Raw genomic sequence first — 16,910 nt, 5'->3', positions numbered from 1 at the left:
AGCCCTCCCCCACGTGGGCGCGCGCGCGCGTGCTCACTCGTGTGTGTGTGTGTGTGTGTGTGTGTGTGTGTACACTCGTGCGCACTTTCTGTCTTAAAAATATTTAGAAAAGAGAAAATTTGACACCTCATGATCACATTTGTTTTCATTTCATCCGCATACATTTAATAAACAACGATTTGGAATTTTTATATTCTTACTGATCTTCCTTTCTTTTGATGATCTTGTACTTCTTTTCTGTAGATGTATTACCATTTGCATTTGTGTTTGATAAGATAATTTTCCTTAAAAAAGATACTAATTCTTTTTCATGGTTGTCTAACTGTTTTGCTATTGTACATATATCATTTAATTTTGCTTTTGACTTTGTGTTTTTATAATCTTTAAAAATCTATGTCGCTTTAAAAGAATTTTAATATGTTTAGGAAATACTTTCCTTCACAAAATTCCATACATAGACACATCTTTTTCTTTATATTTTTTAAACTATAAGTTCAGATGTAAGATGTGAATGACATTTTTTATATTATTTCTTAATTTTTTGACAATGTTTTGTACTTTTTTTAAATTTTATTTTAGAGAGAGAGAAAGTATGAGCCATAGAGAAGTACAGAGGGAGAGAGAGAGAGAGGGAAAGGAAGAGAATCTTAAGAAGTCTCCCTGCTCAGCATGGAGCCTGACTTGGGTTTAATCCCATGGCCCTGGGATCATGATCTGAGCCAAAATTAAGATCCGAATGGTCAACAGACTGAGCCATGCAGGTGGCCCAAATTTTCAGCAATGTTTGACTATCACTGAATTTAATTACTTTGGGTATTTTAAAACTTATGCATAGGGGCGCCTGGGTGGCTCAGTCGGTTGAGCGGCCGACTTTGGCTCAGGTCATGATCTCGCGGTCCGTGAGTTCGAGCCCCGCGTGGTCTCTGTGCTGACAGCTCGGAGCCTGGAGCCTGTTTCAGATTCTGTGTCTCCTTCTCTCTCTGACCCTCCCCCATTCATGCTGTGTCTCTCTCTGTCCCAAAAATAAATAAAACTTAAAAAAAAAAAAATATATATATATATATATATATATATATATATATATATATATATATTATGTACACATTGGTCAATTTCTGAGCTGTCATTCTTTTCCACTATTTTCTCTGTCAACTTTTGCCCCAAGGACCTTTAAATCGTCAACCCATCTATCAATTTTTGTATCAATACTATATTGTTTTTTAACATATTGGTAGACCAAATCATAATTCTTTTGGTAGAAGATTCTATATTTCTAGAATATTCAGCATTATAAATTTAGTAGCATCATCAATTTGCACTGCACTCCATTTTCAATTCTTCACCTAGCAGCCAGGGTGATCCTTGAATAAGTTGATCACATTTCTCAGTGTAAATATTCTAGCATGTGTTTTACCTCATTTTACAATTCAAACTATGCGTAGGTTACACATCCTCATGGGATATGACCACTCCACTTTGGCCCCATTTTTGGACCTAATTCTCCTTTCTCTCATTTTGCTATAGTCACTCTGGCCTTCTTTGTATTCTAGTGACAAACTAAGTATATGTCTTTCCATACAAAATACAGTTGAAATTTCATAGTTTTCAGTGTGTCTGTGCTTATGGCAAGAGTAATTTGGAGGAGAATAAACCAGCTAGCTCTTTCAGTACATTTTAATCAGAAAATACTTCACAAAATTTATAGATCTTAAACTGATGTTGGCATTAATTTAAAATAATACTACAGTTGTTTTCAAGTATTCCATGAACTAAATGTGAAATAAATTTGTAAACAGATAATAACTAAAGTCCCTGGGTCAAAAGCTGATCACAAAAATGTTATGGAATTTGGGAGTGACTATAAGCCCAGTTGATAATCAGGGACAGGAGAAACTCAGAAATATGCCTTAGCCCAAGAATTTTGGAGATATTAGCTATATCACACAAGTCTCACCCTCAATTTTGTTATGACAAAACCTATAATGCAAACACATCCAATAGTCATATTCTGTGAATGTCCCTGTGTGGATTAAGCAGAAGTCACTAGCTAGCCCAAACAGTTAGAATTTTGTTTTTCTTATTAATCTTCAAAACAAATGAAAAAGGAAATTATCAGGCTTTGTTTATGGATGAAAAGCGTAACAAACAAATTTTCTATGCCTCAAGTATCTTTATTGGGCATAAATTTTCCTAAGCAAAACCTCAGTTCTTTAAAAAAAAAAGTTGTTTAATGTTTATTTATTTTTGAGAGAGGGTGAGCAAGCATGAGTAGAGGAGTGGCAGAGACAGCGGGAGACAATCCAAAGCAGGCTCCAGGCCCTGAGCTGTCAGCACAGAGCCCGAAGCAGGGATGGAACTCAGAGTCTGTGAGATCATGACCTGTGCCGAAGTCCGACATTTAATCGACTGAGCCACCCAGGAACCCAGCAAAACCTCAGCTTTTAAGAGACATTCTCTTTTTTTTTTTTTCATTTTGATTAACTAAAATTCATTTGTAATTCAGGCTGTTATTCCACCAGAAGAAAGTAATTTAATCTAAGTTAGTTGAGGTATTTTTTGTGTGTATCCAAGGATCCACTCTCACAATATCTCCTTTCATCAGGGCTCATATGTACTTTGTGGTAGGAGTAGATTACAAAAAGGGCATTTTATCATCATCATCCATGTGGATATGGGCTAGGCACCCAAGTCCACATCGGTTCTGAATTCATGAGGCCAGGCAGATCAAAGCCGTGATATTTGGTCTTAATTACGTGGCCACTTTAGAGCCTGTAATTTTTCAGTTATTTTGATGGTCCAGTAGAGGACATGAAAATGATATGTGACATCAAAAGCTAACAGTAAGTGTTGCCATTGGTTGCAGCCGGAGCAGCTAGAGGGGTCATGGCCAACAGCGAACACACCTTCATTGCCATCAAGCCCAATGGGGTCCAGCACAGCCTTGTTGGGGAGATCAAGCGTTTTCAGCAAAAAGGATTCCATTTCATTGCTATGAGATTAATTCAGGCTTTTTAAGGAACACTGCATTGACCTAAAGAACTGACCATTCTTTGCTGGCCTGGTGAAGTCCATGCAATCAGGTCCTGTGGTTGCCATGATCTTAGAGGGACTGGATGTGGCAGAGACAGGTTGAGTGATGCTCAGGGAGACCAATCCTGTGGGCTCCATACCTAGTATAATCTGTTGAAACTTGTGCATCCAAGCTGGCAGGAGAAGCTTATCCATGCAGCAATTCCATGGAGATTGCAGAGAAGGAGATTGGCTTGCGGTTTCAGCCTGAGGAGCTGGTAGATTACAAAAGCTGAGCTCAGAACTGGATCTATGAGTGGCAAGAAAGCAGACCTCAGTGCTTTGCCCATTCCGTTCCCTGTCCCTTCCAGGGGCAGGGGACCAGGCTGTAGCAAATCTGGTTATTTTTGATAACTTCCTTGTAAACTGGAAGGGGACTCTTGGAGCTAGAAGTACTGCCTGTATGGTATTATGTGCTACTGTCAGATTAAAATGTTCATCCCAATGTTAAAAAAAAAAAAAAAAAAAAAAAGCTAATGCTTGATAAATTTTGTTTCTGAATTTTTACAAAGTAGGGTTCCATTCTGGGAGATGGGAAACAAGTAAAAGGCAAGAAAAACTATTGAGAATGAAAAGGAAATTCATCAGTCTCAGTTTGAAATGAAACTACTGAAGAACATAAAATCAAAGATGAAAGCTATTGTTTTTCCAATTTGTGGTTTGTGGCGTTGAATAAAACTAGCCTGATTGTAATACAAGCGGCCAGAATGTCATCTGAACTGTAGTTGTACTTGCCACCTTTTGAATTTATCTACCTATGGAATCTCCACCAAGTATCATCTTGGATATATGATAGAATATATGGTTTCATATGTGTATATATTAATAACCAACAAATATCTACATATAAACCTAACACATCTGAAAATCAAATGAGCTGAAAAAGTAGCTCTCAATACTCAAGTGCCCTTTGAATCCTACCGCCTTTCCTCTAATATCAAGTACATTTCTAAATTTTGTGCTTATGACTCTTCTGCTTTTAAAAATAGTATTACTGGGGCACCTGGGTGGCTCAGTCAGTTCAAGTGTCAACTTTTGGTTTCAGCTCAGGTCATGATCTCATGGTTTTGTGAGTTCAGCCCCACATCGACCCGCTTAGGTTTCACTCTCCCTCTGTCTCGCTCTCTCTGCCCCTCCCCTGCTCATGCTGTCTCTGTATCTCTCAAAAAATAAATGAATATAAATGATAAAAGTATTAAAAATAGTATTACTATAAATGAGTGTTTTTAAATGTAGTACTGTTACATTTTGTATGTGTTGAATTTTGTATCCGTAATATTATACTAAATGGATTATTACCTTTTGCTTTTTTCACTCAACACTGAAAATTATTTTCAAGTTTTATTTTTTAATTCATTTTTAGATAAAGCGAGCATGTGAGAGGGGGAGGGGCAGAGAGAGAGGGAGAGAGAGATTCCACGCAGGCTCCATGCTCACAGGGCAGGGCTCAATCTCATGAACCACAAGATTATGACCTGAGCCAAAATCAAGAGTCGGCTGTGTAACTGACTGAGCCACCCAGCAGCCCAACATTGGATTTTTTTTTGACATTTATCTGTTATTTTACACATATCTACTCGATCGTTCTCAATGCCATAAATATTTCATTGGATGGATATTGTACAATTTTTAAATCTATTCTAACATGTTCTGCATGATATTACTTTGGAACTTTTTTGAGATATGCTTTTTATCTAAATGCAAAAAAAATCATAATTTTGTTCATAAGCAGGGGTGCTCTTGGGCAAAAAAATGACTGAATTGACTATTACGGATCAATGATTCTATGAATTATAACCTACTCATCTTCCCTCTCTGATTTCATGTTCTGGAAGCAACCTTATCTGTTTTCTTCCTAGGTAGATGTGACTATGGGGAGGCATCAGTCCTGCTGTCATGAGGATCCCAACCTGTTTGTCAGAATTACTTTTCTCCTTGTAACCAACAAATGGAACTTGTACTTTATATGTCAGTCTCTTGTGAATCTCATGATTTGGGGCTGGTATAAGCTTGCTCCAGAGATATCAAATCCATTTTCTGGAATGGCAAACCCAAGGATCAAAACCCTGGGTCTAAAGTAATTTTGTGTCTGTAGTAATCCGTCCATCTCCCTTGTTACTTTGCCGCACAATTTGTCAGAGTTTTCCTTCCCTGAAAATTACAGGAACAGTGACGCTAGCTTTACGCACAAAACTCAATTGCATAATTAATAAAGTGGTATATATGACCAAAACAAATAAATAAAAGTCTTCGTTAGGTAATACATTGCACTATCTTTATTCTTACAAGATTTAGGTCAGCCTCAATATGCATTAACACACAATGAAAATTTCTTTTCTTCTACTTATTTTTTTTGTTTCTTACTTCTTTTCTGTTTGTTATTTTCCTCTCTCATTTACTGTTACTTTAATTGGCTTTCTGTGTTGGTAATTGAGAAAAGTTAATAAGATTTACATTTACATTGTGAAGGGAAAGCAGTAGAAAATAATCATATGCTATTTTAAAAATTAATATGTATTGTGCTAATTCATCAGATAAAGAGTGGCAAAAATCTGTTGAAACCTGAGAAATAATTAATGTCATTCAAAGATAATTGGTGGGAGCCAAGATAATTCCTAATTAATAATTGACAGTTAAGTAGAACCAGATAAAGTAAAAAAGTATGTTGTTAGTTCAAATTCTGAAATAGGATTTTATCCAAAAGAAGCATACTTTGACTTCCAAAGCTTAGATTTTGTCAGAATTTTTTTTTATCTTTGAGTGAACAAAAGTTGAACTTCCTTGTAGATTTAAGGAAAACAATTACATAAATATGATGCTAGTTCTTAATGAATCTACTTTTCAATGGTTTGCTTTACACTATCTTATGTTTGCCTAAGGATTATATTTGGATGTTATCACAGTAGCCTTGCTTATTCTGATACTCATATCAAGTCTATTTATTCATGCATATTAATGCTGTATATCAAATAAATTGTGTCATTGCCATAGGCAAAATTGTATGAACAATGGAAATCTCAAAGGAGACTGTCTCAGATCACATTAATATTGTTTTGTGTCTGTCTCATCTTCCTTTTGTCTGTAAGTAAATATTGAGAATGTAAATTTGAGGGTGATTTCTCCCCCACAGAATTATTTCCCAACAATTATGAAATCAAGTGTTGTAGAAATTCATATTTCTCCTTTTTTGCTAACCTCTCAGTATTTGCACACTTTCCTTTGTGAAATAATACATAACAAAATGTGACTATTATTTAGTATGCCCAGACTTTGATCACTCAAAGTCATTTCACGTTCATTGAGAGTAATAGTCTATAGTAATATACTTTATAGATGAAAAGTAACTATTGCTTAATTATCACTAGTGACTAGTTATGTATGGCTTTTTTCTATTGCTGTTCTCTTTGTTACACTTAAACATAAAGCTAATAAATCATATGCAGTTGATGTTTAAATTTGGAAGTTTATCCTTATCATAAATTATAAACTCAAGTATTTAAACATGTATTCTCCAGTACTAATATTGTCAGATTCACTGTTGGTTTACAATGTATATGTCAGACTCATGTCATACACGAGGTAATTTTAAAATTAAAAATGGTGAGGGTTAAGATAATGTTATGTCAATGGGCAACATCTTTACAAAACCTGAAGCAAAAAAGATAAAAAAGAATTGAATATATAGTTGACTTCTTTTATTTTTGAACAGGCAAGATACAGAAATTATACTGTTTATGGACAGTATTTTTTTTTTTACTTGCATGAGACCAAAAGCATACATAAGACAGTATAGCAAAAGTAAGAGCATGACTTGGTAAATCCTAACTTTGATGGTCTTGAATCTTTGATGATAGGTTTCCTAAAGACATTTCTTTTCTTGAGCCAGAACATTCACAGAAGCACGGCTGTCATTACCATTCCATCTTATATGAGGACCTCTGAAAGGCTCATGCATGAAATATGAAATATTGTTGGATTTAAATAAATTTAACTTAAAGATTATTATTGGGCAGACTCCTGGTGGCTCAGTCAGTTGAGCATCCAACTTGTGATCTCTGTTCAGGTCATGATCTCATGGTTCATGAGTTTGTGCCCCACGTCAGGCTCTGCATTGACAGTGCAGAGCCTGCTTGGGATTCGCTTTCTCCCTCTCTCTCTTCCTCTCCTTCCCTCTATCAATAGAAGTATATAAACTTTAAAAAAAAGATTCTTATTTGATAAGGGAGAAATATGAATGCTTCATCTATGAACAAGGTGTGTCAAATGTACCAAACTATCACTTCATTAGCAAAAATGTCAATTTATTACTCTTTGGGTTGAAGAGAGAGATTCAGAAATAGCCATAGGAAAAAATTCTAAAGATATGCAACTCTTTAAAAGAATAACTATGGTTATTCATCACTGTAAAACAAATTTGACTATTTCTGTGGAATTGACAGCTAATAGAATCACAATGTTCAACTGCAGACAATTTAATATACATGTAGTATCAAATCAGTCATTCTCTAAAGTCACATATGTGTGTGTGAAAGTGTGTAATTATACATATTCCTTTTAAAAAATGTAACACTGCTTTTGCGGCACCAAATTAATATTGCACTTTTTTAAGATCTTTTACAATTATATTTCTATTGTTCAAATTTTGCTAATTAGAAATGTTTTCCAAGTCGTATATGGCATGGCATGATATTTAGAGTACATTCAATATTTATTAAAGTTATTATTTAAAGATCATTTGATTTTTAAAGGTAATCAATATGTTTAAATTGTAAACAAGTGTGGTAAAATATCAGGTATAAAATAACAGGTAAAAAATGTCTTGTGAGTCATGCCATAAAGTCTGGGCTTTGTCCTAAGAACAATGTAAAGGGACAAACATGTTTTAAGTAGGGAAAATGTAGCATGTTTAGATTGCATTGTTCAATAATGATTCTTTCTAGAATGAGATGAAGTTAAAGAAGGCAATGGTTTTAGTGAGAAAAACATTGAATGAAGTCAGCCTGGGATCACTGGGGTGGATGGAGAATTTGAGGATAGGAGAGGTGAAATTGACAAAGCTCGGTGACTAATTGTATGAAGCTGGGTGAAAAGAAAGGAGATGTTGAGGATAACTTAGGTGTTTCTGGAATGAATGAGTGGGTAAATGATGATGGTACCCCTCAATGAGACAGAGAATATTGGAATGACAAACCATTTTAGGGGAATATTATGCATCAGGTATGTTAAGTTCAGAGCACCTAGTATGCAGTTTAATTGTGGGTCTGGTACTCAAAAATTAATCAAAGCTGGAATTAAAAACTTGGAAGTTGTTCGCCTATAGCTGAAAATGGAAATCACCGGAGTGAATGAATTTGTTTAAAGGTGATATAGAGTGAGAAAAGGAACTTATTGAAATTAGAGGATTCGGAACCTCAAGCACTTGATTGTTATGCAAAGAAAGAAGAATAAGCAAAACGGACGGAAAAGAAGTTGTCAAAGAAGTAGAGGAAAACATGAGATTATGGTGGTATAGAAACTAGAAAAAGAAAACTCAAGAGGATTTTTTAAACATCAAATGGTGTCTGAATTGCAGTAAAAGTTGTTTAAAAATTATTCTTAGGAACTTTTAGATATGAAGCCAGAGAGGCATGTTGAGAATATGTTGAGGTGAGAAATGTGAGACGATGAATAAACAGGTAACTGAAAAGTTCGTAAGAGTTTTAAAAGGGGGAAGAAATAGAAAAGATAGTAACTAGAGAAAGGTGTATTGAAAGTGTGTGGAAAAAATAATTTTTTAAAGTTTAATGCTTTTTATTTTTTTTATTATTATTATTTTTTAAAGTTTAATGTTTTTTAAAGTTTAAAGAGATCACGCATGCACGTGCACGAGCAAGTGGGGGCGGGGCATAGACAGAGTAAGAGAGAATCCCAAGCAGGTTCTGTGCTGTCAGTGCCGAGCCCCAGGTGGGGCTCAAACCCAAAACCATGAGATCATGAGCTGAGCTAAAGTCAGACATTTAACCAACTGAGCCACTCAGGTTCCCCAATAATTTTTTTTAAAAATATGGCTTTCATTTAAGCCTGTGCAAGTGCTGCATAGAGTAGTAAATAGAGAGGATCTTGGGGGCCTACAAGGAAGACATAACGGTACTCAGGGAATATTTCATGGGAAGGTAGGAGAACTAGGCAGTGAGAGTGCGGGTGCAAGGCTGGTCTTCCCGGGAGGGGAACACAAGTGAGAGACTCATCTCACGACCTGTGTGAAACTACCTCAAATAGATAAAATGATTAAATGTCATCTGGGAACTTGTTAGTTCTCGGGTTTCACCTCGGAATTAGCAACTCAGACTCTTCAGATGTGGGCCCCGCAATCTCTGTCTTAGTGAGACTCCCGGTAGTTCTGCACACACTAGAGTTTGGAATCCACTGGAATACACCATTGAAGTGGCCACACAGAGATCTGGAAACATTCTGTTACCACAATTCAAAAGAGAGAATCTTAATTTGAAGGCAGCAGAAAATTGTTATCAACTTCTGTCCTTGACTACATTATAAATAAAAATACAATGACATCCTGAAGATGTAACTTGATCTCAACTACATGGCTCTAAAATCAGGTTCTTTCTTTCTTTTACTGCTGCTAGACTTCTCAAGAGATAACCCCCTATAAACAGTTGTAGAAAGATTTAGTCAATCACACATAATAACATACCACGTGTGCAATAATGCAATGTGTCACATGCACACTTAAAACACATGCTTATGCACAAACATTAAGTCTTTACTGAGGCTACGTGATGGCAGGTATTGCCTCAGACTAGTAAGTTCAAAATTATGTATTTGTGCTTATGCTACAATAAAATATAGAAGGTATTTTAAAAACTACTTATCTCAAGGAAAAAGCATATAAACATATTAATATAGCATTCTTTGCTTTCTGAGATTCTTTGTAGATGATATAAAGTTCCTTTATGTTCTACAAATATTATTAATATGAGCTCTAGAACAGGGAAATTAGAATAACTGTAAATACTCATAAAACATTCAGATGCTTAAAACAATAACGGAACAATATCTGGAGGTATAGAAAACAAAACTACATCTTGGAGACTTTAATAAGAATATCATTTTTATGTCTTGGAATTTTCCCCAAAGAACACTGTCTTCAGAATGAAACACAACAGAACCTGCTTAGGTAAATCTGTTTTAGATATCATCCACCACTGCCAATAACTTATTTTTTTTAATATTTTATTTGTTTTTCACAATATCCATCATGCCACCAGAAACTTACGTGATGAAGCCAAACCTTAGCAATCTCTTGGACAATAAACCAGGTTCTCTTGTGACTTCATCCAGGTTTTAAAAATGTCTGGTGCAATATTATCAGCCTCAAGTCTGGATACTCTAAGTGACTTCTTGAATGTCCTCACATAGACCTCAAGGTAGAAAGAAGACCTGTAATAAATGAAAGATAGTGGAGTTAAGCCAGGAAAGTCTAAGGTTGCAGGAAGCATGATGATAACCTTGTCTTTTTTTTTTTTCCAAGCTAATTGCCTTTCTCTCATGGAGCTATTTCATAGGCAAGGCAATAAAGACTAGTTTGAAGGAGATGCATTTTCTCCATTTTTCTCGAAGGATTTAACACAGCCAAAAATTTAGAATTGGAGAAAGCAGAGCTACATAGTGTGTTTACAGAACAAGCAGCTGTGATTTTGACCAAGTTTTAATAATTCCAGTTTGAAAAATATTGAAAATTTGTGTTCACAAAAGAAGTGCAAATTCCACTGTACTTTTGAGATGTCTCAGCTTTTTGATTCTGAAATGGACCACTTTGACCCAGTTTAAGGAATCATCTTCTATGATTTTACTGTTTTTGATTCTCTGTCATCAAGTTTTGTCTAGAGCTTGAGATCTGCCTAAAATGTTAGTGAACCTATATCCCGAGTGATCATAATTCAGACATAGTTGCAATTCTTAAAACCTCCCAGAACTTCTCTGCCAGCTAATCCAACCCTGAACCTTGTTGTATATATAAAGGACAGACTCATGACATGAGAAGACAACAAAATTGTTATCTTCAGATGGTGAGCATAAACACATTTTAATAGATTTGAAGGAAACTTCCTGTTAGAGCAAAACTAAGAGCACATGGTTGAAGCAAAATTACATATTTGTTTAGGTACAGTGCATTGACTAGTTCAGGACACTAGGAGACATCCAAGTAAATTCTGTTATGGAAAATTCCATGGCCAGAGAAAGCAACTATCCTAATTAAAATGGTCCAGTAAATATAATGGGCCCAAAGCTAGGAACCTATTGGTAAGGGTTGCTTCTTTAGTAGAACATGAAGCTACACTACTTTCTGGGATATCACTAATTTAATCAGGTTTTTCATATATTTTAGGGCAATGCAAGAGCAGGTAAGAATGGAGAGAAGGGGGACAAGGTATGAAAACATCTTCAAACATGAAAACATATAATTTAAATTTATGTTTAGAGCTTCTAAAATATTAGAATATATTTTAATAAGATGACTAGGCCCATTAAGGGTATTATTAGCAATGGGTGGTAGATAAAAATGCTTAGATCACTTCCTGTAAGTTTTTAAAGTTGTAATATGTCCTCCATGTTTGCATATATATATTTTTTTTTTCTTCTGTGAAAACACAGTTTCTTCGGGTCACTGGCTGATTTTGTTTCTTTTCCTTTGGGGTTTGTTTTGTTTTGTGTTTAGTAAAATACACAAAAGAAAATTTATCATTAGCTATATTTAGTCACAATGTCATATGACAAGGACCCCACTAGGTTCAAGAACAGTTTCATCACTTCAAGGGGAGCCTCATATTCATTATGTAGCCACTTTCCCTTCCTCCCTCCTACTTGTTCCCAGATGCCACTACTTTGCTGTTTGTTTCTATGGCTCATTCTATTCAAACATTTCATATAAATGAAATCACGTAATGTGTGACTTTTGTGTCTGGCTTCTTTCACTTAGCATGTTTATAAACTTTATTCATGTAGTAGTATGTACATGCATTTCTTTGATTTGTATCGCCAAATAATAGTGCATTATATTTATCATTTCATCAATCGATGGATATTTGAGTTGTTTCCTACTTTTGAATATTAGGAATAGTGCTGCTATGAACACTTGTATATAAGTTTTGTTTGAGTACCTGTTTATAATTTATGGCCATCCAGTAATTCTATGTTTATTTTTTTAATGTTGATTTATTTTTGAGAGAGACAGAGACAGAATGCGAGTGGGTTGGGGGCAGAGGGAGAGGGAGACATAGAATCTGAAGCAGGCTCTAGGCTCCAAGCTGTCAGCACAGAGCCTGACGTGGGGCTCGAACTCACAAGCTGTGAGATCATGACCTGAGCTGAAGTCGGACGCTCAACCGACTGAGCCACCCAGGGGCTCTAATTCTATGTTTAAGTTTTGAGGAACTGCCTATTTTCCAAAGTGGTTATACCATTTTGCATTCCCATCAGTAGTATGTAAGGGCTCCAATTTTTCCATAATTTTGGTCAGCACTTTTCTATTTTTCTTATGATATAACAAATCTTAATGGGTATGAATTGGTATCTCAATGTGGTTTGATTGGTATTTCCTTAATAGCTAATGGTATTGAAAATGTTTTCATGTGCTTCTTTTTAATTTGTAAAACTTCTCTGGAGAAATATTTATTCAGGTGTTTTGTCCATTTTTTAATTAGGTTGCTTTTCTTTTTGTTGTTGCATTGTAGTAAGTCTTTTTGTATTCTGGATGCTAATTCTTTATCACATGATTTGCAAATACATTCTTCCACTTTGGGTTGTCTTTTTATTTTGTTAGTAATGTCCTTTAGCGCACAAAAAATATTTATTTTAATGAAGTCTATTACGTTTCTTTTTATTTTTTTGCTTGTGCTTTTGCTGTCATGTGTAATTAATCATTGCCAAATCCAAAGTTACAAATATTTACCCCGATGTTTTCTTCTACATGGTTTATCATTATAGCTATTATATTCAAGCCTTTGATCCATTTTAACTTTTATATATGGTTTGAAGAATCCAGCACCATTCTCTTGAAGGCGGATGCACATTTATCTCAGCACCATTTGTGGATAAGACAATTTTTTCCCCACTGACTAGTCTTGACACCCTTTCCAGATTTACTTGATTATAACTGTATGAGTTTATTTCTAGACACTCAGTTCTTTTTCACTGATGTATATGGGTGATGCAAACATCAAACTGCTATGATTATTGTAGCTTTATAGGAAATTTTGCAAATTGTTTTGGCTGTTAGAAACACTTAAAATTCTACACAGATTTTAGAGTAGTCTTTTCCATTCCTGGAAAAAAAGAAAAAAAGGTTGTTGAGATTTTGATGGCAAGTTCATTGGAAGTATAGAAAGCTTTGAGTGGTATTGGCATTTTAACAATATTACGTCCTCCGGTTTATTAATAGAGATTCCTTTTTATTTATTTCTGTTTACTGGGGCTCCTGGGTGGCTCAGTCAGTCAGCATCTGACTCTTGATTTGGGCTCAGGTTTGTGAGATCCATCTCCCCTACTACTCGGTGCTTACAACACAGAGCCTACTTGGGATTCTCTGTCCCCCTCGTCCTCTGCTCTGCCCCTGCTTGCATGCACATGCACGCTCTCTCTCTCAAAATAAATAAATAGGGGCACGTGGGTGGCTCAGTCTGTTAAGTGTCCGACTTTAGCTCAGGTCATGATCTCTCAGTTTGTGGGTTCGAGCCCCATGTTCGGGCTCTGTGCTGACAGCTCGGAGCCTGGAGCCTGCTTCAGATTCTGTGTTTCCCTCTCTCTCTGCCCCTTCCCTGCTCGTACTCTGTCTATCTATCTCTCAAAAATAAATAAACATGGAAAAAAATTTTAAATAAACATTAAAAAAATATTATGTCTTTCAGTCTATCAATGCAGACTCCCCTTTATTTCCATTTATTTACTTTCATTTCCTTCAATAGTATTTTGTAGTTTTTGGTGTGTTATTTTTGTACTTCCACAGATAACTGTATCCTAAGTATTTTATAGTGTCTGATGCTGTTACCAATGGAATTGTTTTTACTTCCATCGAGAGTGTATAGAAATACAACTAGATTTTTCATGTTGGTCTTGTACTCAGTACCTTTCCAGAATTCTTCTGTATATAGAATTTTTTTTTTAGTTCTTTCTTTCCAATTTGAATGCTGTTTATTTCTTTTTCTTGCCTTATTTCTCTTGAATTTCTAATATAACTTTAAATAACAGTGGTTAAAGTGGGATGCTTGTCTTGTTCCTGATCTTAGGAGTAAAACTTTCAGTCTTTCAATATTTAGTGTTTTGTTAGGTATCGGTTATTTATTATTATTTATTTTATTTTTTTAATGTTTATTTATTTTTAAGAGAGAGAGATACAGAGCATGAGCAGGGGAGGGGCAGAGAGAGAGGGAAACAATCTGAAGCAGACTCCAGGCTCTAAGCTGTCAGCACAGAGCCAGATGCAGGGCTCATACTCATGAACCATAAGATGATGACCTGAGCCTAAGCTGGATGCTTAACTGACTGAGCCACCCAGACACCCCCAGTTGTGGGTTACTTATAAACACTCTTTATCATGTTCATGAAATTTCTGTATATATCTACTATTCTCTGTTTTTATAATAAGCAGATACCAGATTTTGTCAAATGTGTTTTCCATGTCAATTGATACAATTATTTCAGTCTTCCCTTCATTATGTCAATGTGGTATATTATCTTGATTTTCATATGTTAAACCACTCTTGCAATCATGAAAAAATCCATTTATTCGTGGTGAGTATTTTTATTATTCTATAAACTTAGTAAGTTACTACTTTGGTGAGGATTTTCACACCTATCTTCATGTGTGGTCTACTGTTTACTTTTCTTGTGGTATCTTTGTCTACTTTGGGATGACATAATGTTAATCTTATAGAATAATTTTCAATTTTTGGAAGAATTCAAGAAGCATTGATGTTTTCTTTTGTTTTGTTTTCAATCTCTGGTAGAATTCACCAGTGAAGTTGGGGTATCTGGAACTGTTAAGCATCCAACTCTTGACTTTGGCTCAGGTCATAATCTCACTGTTTGGCCCTGTGTCCCTGTGTCAGGTTCTAAACTGACAGTGTGGAATCTTCTTGGGATTCTCTCTTTCTCTCTCTCTCTCTCTGCCCATCCTCTATCTTTCAAAATGAATAAGAAAGAAAGAAAGAAAGAAAGAAAGAAAGAAAGAAAGAAAGAAAGAGAAAGAAAGAATCAGAGAAGTAACCTTGACCTGGTCTTTTCTTTGTTGTTGTTTTTTAAATTAATGAATCCGTCATTTATTTTTATTAATAAATCCATAAGTGGTTGGATTTTCTGTTAATTCTTGAGTTCCTTTCAGTAATTTGTATGTCTCTAGAAATTTGTCCATTCTATCTAGTTTTTCTAACTTGTTAACATACATTGTTGATGGTATTTTCTTATATTTCTTTTCAATTTGTGGGATCATTAATCATAGCTCCACGTTCATTTCAGATTTCAGTTATTTCTGTCTTCTTTCTTTTTTTTATAGTCAGCCTACCTAAATATTTTTTCAGTTTTGTTGCTTTTTCCAAAGAACCGTCTGTTGATTTCATTGATTCTATCACTTTTTATTCTCTATTTAATTTATATCCACTATGGTTTTTATTATATCTTTCCTCCTGCTAGCTTTAGTTTAGTTTGCTCTTCTTTTTCTAGTTATTTGAGGTACAAAGCTAAATTATTGATTTGACATCTTTCTTCTTTTTTAATGTAGGCATTTATAGCTATAAATTTCCCTCTGAGCACTTCACAGAGTATAAGAAAGTGTTCTATAGTGTTATGATTAAACCTCAGCGTTTTAGTAGGCCTCTTTCCAAAGGCTGTGACCTTCAGAAGTCACTTTTCTTTTCTTTCCTCTTTCACAAGTATTTCTCTCTCTCTCTCTCTCTCTCTCTCTCTCCCCCTTTTCCCCTCTTCTCCACATCTTAGATGAGACAGGAAGGTAAGAGCTGGGTAATTTTGGCACCTGTCAGCTCTGTGAGCCTGGCTCCATACTGTGTTGTTTCTAGATTCTCACAGATTTGCTTATGGCTTTCAAGAAACTGACTCCTGCCTTACTCTGTGTTTCAGCCCAAGTGCCCTGAATCTCAAATGATGCATGTCAGGCAGGCAGAACAACATCCATAGAAGATACTGTCCAATAATTGGGGAAAGAGAAGTTTTGGAAAATAGGAAATATTGACATTGCCAAATGTGATGGAAATAGAAAGAAATCATGTGCAAGAGGTTTGGTCTGTCACACACACACACACACACACACACAGAGCAAATGGTTTTTACGAAGTGTGAGAGACTATAATACTGGATACACAGATGGTGGTGTCATTGCTATTTAATTAGATTTATTTGATATGTCTAACTTTATTTTTTGTTTTAGACCTGAAGAAATTAGTTTCTCCTCCTTTGAATGTGTCTGTACCTACAGTATTCACTCATTTATCCCCAATTTCAAAAGTAAAAAGATTAAAAAATAATGTCTCAGCAAAGCAAAGGAATAGATAGATATCATATCGTAATTCAAAGTAAATGACTACTATCATTTTCCTTTTTTCAAAAAAGAAGTTAAAAATCTTATGAAAGATGGTATCTTTGCATTGAAAAGTGACTTTGTCCATTTCCTCCCCAAAGCAGCATCAGTTCAATTGAGAATACATTATAGAAAACTGTATAAATACAGTCAGAATGCACTTTATAGAAATTCTCTTAAAAGAACAACATCAAAAAAACACATTAAATTACACTTTCTATTAGAGCTGGCACATTTCTAAACCTTTACAGGTGCT

The 16,910-nt window shown here is 35.2% G+C and overlaps 1 pseudogene; it reads left to right on the top strand.

Moving 5' to 3' along the window:
- The first annotated feature begins 2,883 nt into the window (after positions 1 to 2,883).
- On the top strand, positions 2,884 to 3,401 carry LOC132684668 (nucleoside diphosphate kinase A pseudogene; annotated as a pseudogene).
- Positions 3,402 to 16,910: the final 13,509 nt, after the last annotated feature.

This window comes from Panthera onca, chromosome D2 (assembly GCF_046562875.1).
Source record: "Panthera onca isolate mPanOnc1 chromosome D2, mPanOnc1 haplotype 2, whole genome shotgun sequence".
NCBI lineage: Eukaryota > Metazoa > Chordata > Mammalia > Carnivora > Felidae > Panthera > Panthera onca.
This window is presented reverse-complemented; position numbering and strand designations above follow the sequence as displayed.